The sequence below is a fragment of the Panicum virgatum genome, chromosome 7K (genome assembly GCF_016808335.1).
Source record: "Panicum virgatum strain AP13 chromosome 7K, P.virgatum_v5, whole genome shotgun sequence".
NCBI classification, from domain to species: domain Eukaryota; kingdom Viridiplantae; phylum Streptophyta; class Magnoliopsida; order Poales; family Poaceae; genus Panicum; species Panicum virgatum.
In genome coordinates, this window is record NC_053142.1 from 1,543,991 (window position 1) to 1,554,597 (window position 10,607).

A 10,607-nucleotide genomic window follows, 5' to 3' on the forward strand; every position below is an offset into this window, starting at 1 on the left:
CACCGAGCAAGAGCGAGAGGAGCCAGCGGAGTGAAAAAGGTGTTCTATGGCCAGTCCCAGTGCGGGTTTCAAGCACTGAGACTGGCCTTACACATCAGGAAACGGGATGATGTGGTAGCAAATTAAAGAAGAAAGAGAGGATCCGCGTTTCATCCCAACAAAACGAGATCGGCACGGTTACCTAGTGGTAGGAAACAGAATGAAACCGCACTGGGGCACCTTCGTTTCTTCCACAGATCCGGATGCGCCTCCTCTCCCTCCGTAGCTCCGCTCCCGCCGCCCCTCACCGGCGCGGCCCCGAGCTCAAGCTCGCGTCTCTGCCGTTGCGCCCGCGCGGCCGGTCCCGCCACCTGCCCCGCGCTTGCGCTCCCAGCTGCCTACCTTCCGCGCGGCCGCTCCCGCCGCCGGCCCTGCACTAGCGCTCGCCGCCGCCCCGCGCTCGCGGCTCCTCTCCCTCTGCTCCCGCGGTCGGCAAGCTCGAGGCCCCGTGGAGCTCGAGGAGCTGTGGAGGCGGCCGGCAAGCTCGGAGCTTGGGCCGCCGCCACCGCCGCCGGAGCTCGGGCTTCTGGGAGGCAGGGGCGGGCACCGCCTGCGCGGACGGAGTTCTGCCCCCAGGCCGCCGCCCTCGCCATGGCCTGCCGCGCGCTGACCCCGCCCGGAGTTCCCTCGCCGCGCTCCATCACCGCCGCCGACGAGCTCGAGCTCCATCACCGCCGCGCCACGCCCCGCGCGGGTGGACTCCTCGCCGAAGAACGCCGCGCCCCGCCAATGGAGCTCGAGCTCGCACAGATCGAGGCAGTCCTCGAGCTTGCCGCGCGGCAGCCCGCCTCCGCCATGTCGCCCTCCCCCTGCCACCGCCGCGGCGGCCCGCCTCCGCCATGTAGCCGCCCCCGCCGTCCGCCCGCACCTGCTCCTCCGGCGCGGCAGAGGCCTCCTCCTCCTCCTCCCAAGCAGGGGCACGCGGCCGCGGCGAGGTCGAGCAGGGAGCGCGCGCACAGGGAGGGGGCAGGAGGGGTCGGGCGCGGCCCGCTCTGCCCCGGCGAGGGCGGCGAGGCCGTGCGCAAGGCGGGCGCAAGGCGGTGCTGCGAGTTGGGATAGGGGATAGTCTAGGAAACTGTGAAATGAAACTGGGCACTGGGAGTTGCATTTTCATTCACCAGTTTCATTCTCCTGGGATGTGTGGCATTCTTGGAAAGCGCAGAATGAAACTCTGCATTGGGATTGGCCTAATGCAGTGCAGGTTTATAGCAGACACGAGGCGTGTCAAGGCAAGCAGTGCAGGTTCAAGAGCGAGCAGTGTAGGTTTATCGGTAACGTCCTCGTATGGATCAAACCCGCCCCGGGACTCGGGAGAGAACGAGAGATATTTTCAGTCTCCTTTTCGTTCGCACCCCAGCAGAGGCTGTGTTTAGATCCCTGAAAAACGGGTAGAAAAGGTCGCATCGGACACTGTAGCACATTGTAGCATTTTTCGTTTGTTTATGGTAAATATTGTCCTACCATGACCTAACTAGGCTCAAAAGATTCGTCTCGCAACGTACATCAAAATTATGCAATTAGTTTTTTTATTTACCTACATATAGTACTCCATGCATGGGTCATTTGCTATATTTAATGTTTCGGTGTGATTTCGATGTGATGAAAAATTTGGATGAGTTTGGGGATCTAAACACACCCACAGATTTTCTCGCCGCCTGAGTAAAACGTCACTCAACAAGATTTTCCGTTCAAGGCTGTGTTTAGATGAGGGGAAAAAAGAGAGAAAAAGTCACATCAGCAACTGTAGCACACTGTAGCACTTTTCGTTTGTTTGTGGTAAATATTGTCCTACCATGACCTAACTAGACTCAAAAGATTCGTCTCGCAACGTACATCAAAACTATATAATTAGTTTTTTTATTTAACTACATTTAGTACTCTATGTATGGGTTATTTGCTATATTTAATGTTTCGATGTGATAGGAGATGTGATGGATGTGATGGAAAATTTGGAAATTTTGTGGGAACTAAACACACCCCAATAGATTTTCTCGCCGCGTGAAAACGTCACTCAACCAGATTTTCCGTTCAAGGCAGAGAGGCAGAGGCAGTCACGAGACTCACGACACAAAAACCATCGTCACCGTACCAAGACCCCTCCGTTTGAACACTTTTTTTTTATCCCGCACGCGCATTCGCGTTCCCCCTGCCAATCTCATCGACACAAAAGCCTGCATGTAGTCGTCGTTTCGGACGAACAGAGACGACGACGACCGCCATGAAAAGAAGAGAGAGAGAGCGCGCGCCGTGAGTGTCGCTGGCTGCATGCATGCGCGATGCATCCCATCCGGGTGTCACGGTCACATGAGAACAGCAGGCTGCCCTGGCCAGCCGTGCTGCTGCCGAGACATGCAAATGTCATCACGTGAACCGGTGGGGATCCCATCCATCATCCATGGAGAGGGGAGGGAGGTCAGGAGGCTGTGTTTAGATCCCTGAAAAATTGAGAGAAAAAGTCGTATCGGACACTGTAGCACACTGTAGCACTTTTCGTTTGTTTGTGGTAAATATTATCCTACCATGACCTAACTAGGCTCAAAAGATTCGTCTCCCAACGTACATCAAAACTATGCAATTAGTTTTTTTATTTACCTACATTTAGTACTCCATGCATGAGTCATTTGCTATATTTAATGTTTCGATGTGATGGAGATGTGATAGAAAATTTGAATTTTGAGAGGTTTTTTGGGCATCTAAACACACCCGAGGCATGGAGAGATCAGAGAGGAGCAGCTAGGGAGCCGGCCCTGCTGCTGCAGGATGCATGCGGGCTCCGAGGTGAAAAAGGAGACTGGCTTTTGTCTTCTTCAACTCTCAAAACAACCATGGCAGCTGCATGCTACAGAGAGAGGCACTGGCACAGACCCAGGAGGGAGTTCACGTGTGACCACCACCCCTCACTCTCTACATCGCGAGAGAGATGGTCAAAAGAATCTCTTGGTCAAGTTTAATCTTTTCACTGATGTTGCATTTTCTTTACCACTAAATAGTGCTGAGCCTTTTCTTTCTTCCCTTTTGTGGTTTGCCTTAGGACAGTTTTGTTTTGTTTTTTTGTTTCAAATTCTTCTATCTACTATTTTTTTGATTTGTGGTTTCAGGATGTTCTGATGAAACCATTTCATCCTTAATTTTGGGCTATGCCACAAATATACCGAACATATTGGTAAGAAATCTTTTATGATGACTACGGGTAACATTCATAGCTTCTAATATAAAATGAACTTTAAGTGCAATTTGTTGCATCTGAGCGAACCACTAGTTTCCTGTATCAACAATTTAGTAATAACTTTACAATATACAATTGTATAGTTTTACGTTTTCTTCATACAGTAAAAGGATCATGCTAAACTTCCAAATTGAAGTCACTTACCTGCCAAAATACATTGCATTGGGAGTAATTTCTGAGTACTAGAAGTTATCCAAAATATTAGTCAAACCATTTAGAAGGATGGCATTTTTCGTCATAGATTGCTACTAGGGACCTTGTGTCGGTATCTTGCCAACTGACGATACACCTTGGGTCCTTGAGGTATCCTTATGTTTGATATTTGTGAAGTGATACACTTATTGAATTGTCGTTATACTATATTAACTGTTTTCCTTTCATGGTTATTACGTTAGGACTTCCTTGCAAAAAATATTTTGCTTCCCCTGTTGCCTCATTGCAAAGAAGAATTTCTACATATTTGAAATAAGTGTAGGAGATTATCAAATTAATGAAGGCCCTTATACCTAATAAACTTTGTTTCTAGACCACCTTTTTATGATGTTTTTTCTTGACGGTTGAAGAAATATTTTGTTAATAAATGTTTTTTCTAGTCTAAGCTAAGTAGGACCAGATCAATTCCTTCCGCTCACCTCAGCATATCTCTAGTCAATCAAAAATTCTTTTAATTGGTGAAGTCTGTTTGACCTTGGATAAGCTTCCACCCAGCACCACCAATTTAAGTCCATCCGACAGATAAACAAATAACCAATTTAAATTTATCCGATAGATAAATAAAGACATACACATAAACAACTAATATATCAATACAGAAATCTTAAAATTATTTTATGCGGTGAGATGTCTGAAGCTAAAGAGACGAACAACATCAGTACACCTCGGTAGCGGTGGATCTGTGTAGGACCCACTATCCTGCTGAGTCTGAGCTGCGACCAAATTCACCATCAGTTGGATATTTACAGACGCTGATGAAGAAGCAGACGCTTGAGATGAAGCAGCAGCTGATGCACCAGGCCATACAAAATAAAGGGTTGCGCCTCTAATGAAGAACACAAAGTCTTCCTCTCTACCGCTAAAAACACACCCTCTAACTTTGGAGATATTATGACCAGTGCTGGGAGAACCATAATTAAGCTGGTAATGGTTGAACTGATGTTCTCTCAGAAGATGTGACCTCAGTGATATCAAGGCAAATCCATTATTACATATTGGACACGTAAGTCTTTTGTACGGGCACGTCCTCTGATGATGACTATACAGTGGTGCAGGTATTTCTTGGGCACATCCCTCAAAAGCGCAAACAAATATACCAGTTCAAATGATATAATCGAGATTATGTGCTCGAAAAATATCATGATTGAAGGAATTCTCGTGAATTCGTGCGCATGACTCACAAAATAGACGTTGACATCTTTCATCCGTAGAAACCATTTTGTCGTACTGATAAAAAATAAAAATGAAAAAGAAAATGATGTTAATAGAAAGATAGAACTAGAATGCTAAGAGAAAAATGATTGACGAAGTAAAAAGAAATTATAACTGTAAAAGTCCCATCAGATAGGGCTACTCCACAATAACCGCAGTTGAAATAAAGTTTCGCTACAGCGTGACCTCCAGACATGACTGCGTGGTGTGGCCTGCAAAACATGATCTGGCCCAATTGATTATATGTAAATTATAGATGCACACAGAGAAAGACGCTAACACCATTAAAAATTTAGATTTTGCATAAACCAAAACGGGAGAGAGAGAGGGGGATTAGCTCCTTCCATCGATGAACATGAGAGATTGAAGAAGAGGGAAAGGCGCCAGAGAGGAGAGGAAGACGAACCTGTTGGAGCGGAGAGGAGCGAGCGACTGGTGAGCGAGCGAGGGGGCGATGGCCGGGTGAGTAGTTGGTGAGTGAGGGGGCGACGGCCGGGTGAGTAGTATTTAGCGAACACCGAGCAAGAGCGAGAGGAGCCAGCGGAGTGAAAAAGGTGTTCTATGGCCAGTCCCAGTGCGGGTTTCATGCACTGGGACTGGCCTTACACATCAGCAAACGGGATGATGTGGTAGCAAATTAAAGAAGAAAGAGAGGATCCGCGTTTCATCCCAACAAAACGAGATCGGCACGGTTACCTAGTGGTAGGAAACAGGATGAAACCGCACTAGGGCACCTTCGTTTCTTCCACAGATCCGGATGCGCCTCCTCTCCCTCCGCAGCTCCGCTCCCGCGCTCGCGCCGCCCCTCACCGGCGCGGCCCCGAGCTCAAGCTCGCGTCTCTGCCGTTGCGCCCGCGCGGCCGGTCCCGCCACCCGCCCCGCGCTTGCGCTCCCAGCTGCCTGCCTTCCGCGCGGCCGCTCTCGCCGCCGGCCCTGCACTAGCGCTCGCCGCCGCTCCCGCCGCCGCCCCGCGCTCGCGGCTCCTCTCCCTCTGCTCCCGCGGTCGGCAAGCTCGAGGCCCCGTGGAGCTCGAGGAGCTGTGGAGGCGGCCGGCAAGCTCGGAGCTTGGGCCGCCGCCACCGCCGCCGGAGCTCGGGCTTCTGGGAGGCAGGGGCGGGCACCGCCTGCGCGGACGGAGTTCTGCCCCCAGGCCGCCGCCCTCGCCATGGCCTGCCGCGCGCTGACCCCGCCCGGAGTTCCCTCGCCGCGCTCCATCACCGCCGCCGATGAGCTCGAGCTCCATCACCGCCGCGCCACGCCCCGCGCGGGTGGACTCCTCGCCGAAGAACGCCGCGCCCCGCCAATGGAGCTCGAGCTCGCATAGATCGAGGCAGTCCTCGAGCTTGCCGCGCGGCAGCCCGCCTCCGCCATGTCGCCCTCCCCCTGCCACCGCCGCGGCGGCCCGCCTCCGCCATGTAGCCGCCCCCGCCGTCCGCCCGCACCTGCTCCTCCGGCGCGGCAGAGGCCTCCTCCTCCTCCTCCCAAGCAGGGGCACGCGACCGCGGCGAGGTCGAGCAGGGAGCGCGCGCACAGGGAGGGGAAAGGAGGGGTCGGGCGCGGCCCGCTCTGCCCCGGCGAGGGCGGCGAGGCCGTGCGCAAGGCGGGCGCAAGGCGGTGCTGCGAGTTGGGATAGGGGATAGTCTAGGAAACTGTGAAATGAAACTGGGCACTGGGAGTTACATTTTCATTCACCAGTTTCATTCTCCTGGGATGTGTGGCATTCTTGGAAAGCGCAGAATGAAACTCTGCATTGGGATTGGCCTAATGCAGTGCAGGTTTATAGCAGACACGAGGCGTGTCAAGGCAAGCAGTGCAGGTTCAAGAGCGAGCAGTGTAGGTTTATCGGTAACGTCCTCGTACGGATCAAACCCGCCCCGGGACTCGGGAGAGAACGAGAGATATTTTCAGTCTCCTTTTCGTTCGCACCCCAGCAGAGGCTGTGTTTAGATCCCTGAAAAACGGGTAGAAAAGGTCGCATCGGACACTGTAGCACATTGTAGCATTTTTCGTTTGTTTGTGGTAAATATTGTCCTACCATGACCTAACTAGACTCAAAAGATTCGTCTCGCAACCAGATTTTCCGTTCAAGGCAGAGAGGCAGAGGCAGTCACGAGACTCACGACACAAAAACTATCGTCACCGTACCAAGACCCCTCCGTTTGAACACTTTTTTTTATCCCGCACGCGCATTCGCGTTCCCCCTGCCAATCTCATCGACACAAAAGCCTGCATGTAGTCGTCGTTTCAGACGAACAGAGACGACGACGACCGCCATGAAAAGAAGAGAGAGAGAGCGCGCGCCGTGAGTGTCGCTGGCTGCATGCATGCGCGATGCATCCCATCCGGGTGTCACGGTCACATGAGAACAGCAGGCTGCCCTGGCCAGCCGTGCTGCTGCCGAGACATGCAAATGTCATCACGTGAACCGGTGGGGATCCCATCCATCATCCATGGAGAGGGGAGGGAGGTCAGGAGGCTGTGTTTAGATCCCTGAAAAATTGAGAGAAAAAGTCATATCGGACACTGTAGCACACTGTAGCACTTTTCGTTTGTTTGTGGTAAATATTATCCTACCATGACCTAACTAGGCTCAAAAGATTCGTCTCCCAATGTACATCAAAACTATGCAATTAGTTTTTTTATTTACCTACATTTAGTACTCCATGCATGAGTCATTTGCTATATTTAATGTTTCGATGTGATGGAGATGTGATAGAAAATTTGAATTTTGAGAGGTTTTTTGGCATCTAAACACACCCGAGGCATGGAGAGATCAGAGAGGAGCAGCTAGGGAGCCGGCCCTGCTGCTGCAGGATGCATGCGGGCTCCGAGGTGAAAAAGGAGACTGGCTTTTGTCTTCTTCAACTCTCAAAACGACCATGGCAGCAGCATGCTACAGAGAGAGGCACTGGCACAGACCCAGGAGGGAGTTCACGTGTGACCACCACCCCTCACTCTACATCGCGAGAGAGATGGTCAAAAGAATCTCTGGTCAAGTTTAATCTTTTCACTGATGTTGCATTTTCTTTACCACTAAATAGTGCTGAGCCTTTTCTTTCTTCTCTTTTGTGGTTTGCCTTAGGACAGTTTTGTTTTGTTTATTTGTTTCAAATTCTTCTATCTACTATTTTTTTGATTTGTGGTTTCAGGATGTTCTGATGAAACCATTTCATCCTTAATTTTGGGCTATGCCACAAATATACCGAACATATTGGTAAGAAATCTTTTATGATGACTATGGGTAACATTCATAGCTTCTAATATAAAATGAACTTTAAGTGCAATTTGTTGCATCTGAGCGAACCACTAGTTTCCTGTATCATCAATTTACAGCAGCTGGGTCATCGTGATAGATGTGTATTAATCCAGTGCAGGTTGCTCCCTTTGCACCGTCGCTGTTAGTACCTCCGAAGCATCTTGGCATCGCTTGCCACTTAGGACAAACAAAGGAGGGAACAGAGACCAAAACTAAAGGCAAAGCATACCCTTATTACCATGGATCTTTCTGTGGCTTTGTGACTTGCGAGAGATCACTAGCTAGGTAGGGCCATCTTGTGCTAATCATGCCATCACCACCACCGTATTGATACATGGCAGTTGCAGGTAGTTTTGTGAATAGTGAAAGTCCACCCATCCCCCTCTCTATCTAGAACTCTCCTTCACTCATGCTCAGTGCATCTTCAGCCTTTCATCAGAAAACCAGACAACTCTCCACAAAACCATCGGTGCGCGCAGCTGCTGCGCGGCGTGCCGGCCGCGACCGCCGGTTAGGGGAAAGCGGGGGCAGCGCCGCATGGGCGCAAGCTCGGTCTCTCCCGCCGCTTTCTGCCACGTCCCCGCCCGATCCGGGCTGGGCCCGGGCCCCTGCAGTAGTGGTGGGGCAGAGGAAGAGATGAACGCTGCGTATAGTCTCAACAAGCCACATTTCATCCCTACACTTGTTTCTCCACTCGTTTACTAGTACAATTAAATTGTATTTTTATTTTCTCTCTTTGTGTTTCTGCTAACCTAGTAGTTGTTTCTCTCCTATTTAAAAATAACATATTCATACATTAGGTGGCAACATAATGTTTTTCATCCGATTAAGAGTAATTCCCATATTTGCATACAAAAAATTATTAACCAATCTATTTGTTCATTTTTTAGCAAAACTGTATTAATCTCCTTTTTTTACCGGAGTAAACGGCACCCTGTATCCACTCATCGTATAAGCAATCAAGAAACAAATATGTGCTATCCCAGACTCAAAGCCACATACTTTTTCTTTGATACTCTCCCACTAGAAACAGGTGGAGCTATATTATATATCAAGCTGTTGGCGCAATTTGGGTGCATGCCCCGGGGCAATGCTATTCCTCGCCTCCTACAGCTCAAGCATCTAGGTGCACCGGGCGCATAGTTAATATTCTCCGACTGTTGCCTCAGCCGGTTGCACTCCAGGTCAGGGAACACCAGATCCCCCGCTCCCGTTCCACCTGACACCTAAGAAGGTAGATGGAGCATCAGTAAAAATATTTTCTGCCACTGTGCCTCTGTGGTGGCTCTGACTTTTGCTGCCACCACAGAGTTGAAATAAAACACAGAGTTGAAAGGAAAAAAGGTTAGAAGGAAGGTATGGTAGTTGGAATGGAAATAATTTTATATGTGGGTAATGGAGTTTAGGAGGATGATATAGGAGAAACCGTTGCGAGAAGGGATGATATAGGAGAAAAAAAGTGTGGTTAGTGAAACATCCGTACGTGTTGGGTTGCAAAGAAAAACTGGGTGTGTGCTGCTTCAATCCTTCAACAACACATTTTCCCACTGTTTTCTCCCACAAGGTGATGAAATTTTCAATCTGGAAAATAGTATGAAGGCAAAGTAGATAAGCACACAACTTAGGCCCCGTTTGGGAGGGCTTCACCAGCGGCTTCACGAGCGGCTTCAGGTGAAGCCCTCCCAAACGTTTGTTTCAGGACCGGCTTCACGTGTGAAGCCGGTTCTGAAGCCGTCGGCGGCTTACACAGGCAAGGTGAAGCCATGAAATCGTGACTTCACGCGGCTTACACATCAATCTAACAAGTGAAGCTGTTTTGCCAAACATTTTCTAAAACGGCTCCAACTCCACCAGAGAAGCCGCTCCATCTGAGGAGCCAGAGCCGGAGCTGTTTTTGGAAGAGCCGAAGCCCTGCCAAACGGGGCCTTATAACAGGATGAAACCTGGCAACAATAAGACGCGGAAGGAACAAGCAGCTTGCTCGCACGCATCACGCAGACCGTCCGCATGATGCGGAACTCAGAGACGTGGTACAGTGACGCACTATGCAGCTCTGTGCCGCCTGCGCTCCGCTATGATGGTTAGCGCACTTAAGCCGGTTTATGTCGGGTGGTTCTGCCACAGTTAGGCCACTTAACTATTATGCACTTTTATTTTTACATAGCTGCCTACGGTTAAGCTTTGTATGTGTGCTGAGTTACTAGTATGATTTTGTTTTGAACCTGTATCGTATGGATTTTTGGCTATGGTTGATCTATTTCCTATTCTACTTAAGAACTAAAACATTGGCTTGCTTTTTTATCGTGTTGTTAGTAAAGAGTCACCGTATATTTTTTTCCCCTTTAACAATGCGCAACTATATGGCTCATGGGAAATTTATATTACCTGTGGCTGTGGTGAATGAACTTGTGAATTAGTGTTTTACACATGGCATGGGAATTCACTTGAAGTATGCATGGAACTGTGTGGACTCGAGTTTCACTTCCACAAGCTCACAAGAACATACTGACATGACAGCAAAAACTTCATTTGATAGCATCATATGAGCAGGCAACTGGTTGGTTGTTTGCTCTAGCATATCATTTTCTTTTGGTCCTTTAAGTTGTTCATCATTTCTGTTCTTAATGTAATATGGCTGTTCATGTTTTTGGAAATCACAAG

The 10,607-nt window shown here is 49.6% G+C and overlaps 1 long non-coding RNA gene across 1 annotated transcript; it reads right to left on the reverse strand.

Moving 5' to 3' along the window:
• Nucleotides 1-4,261: 4,261 nt before the first annotated feature.
• Nucleotides 4,262-5,191, reverse strand: LOC120639511. The gene is made up of 3 exons (XR_005661460.1): nucleotides 5,097-5,191; nucleotides 4,806-4,902; nucleotides 4,262-4,705 (listed from the first exon to the last, which is right to left on the reverse strand). It is a non-coding gene; the product is annotated as an uncharacterized LOC120639511 (long non-coding RNA).
• Nucleotides 5,192-10,607: the final 5,416 nt, after the last annotated feature.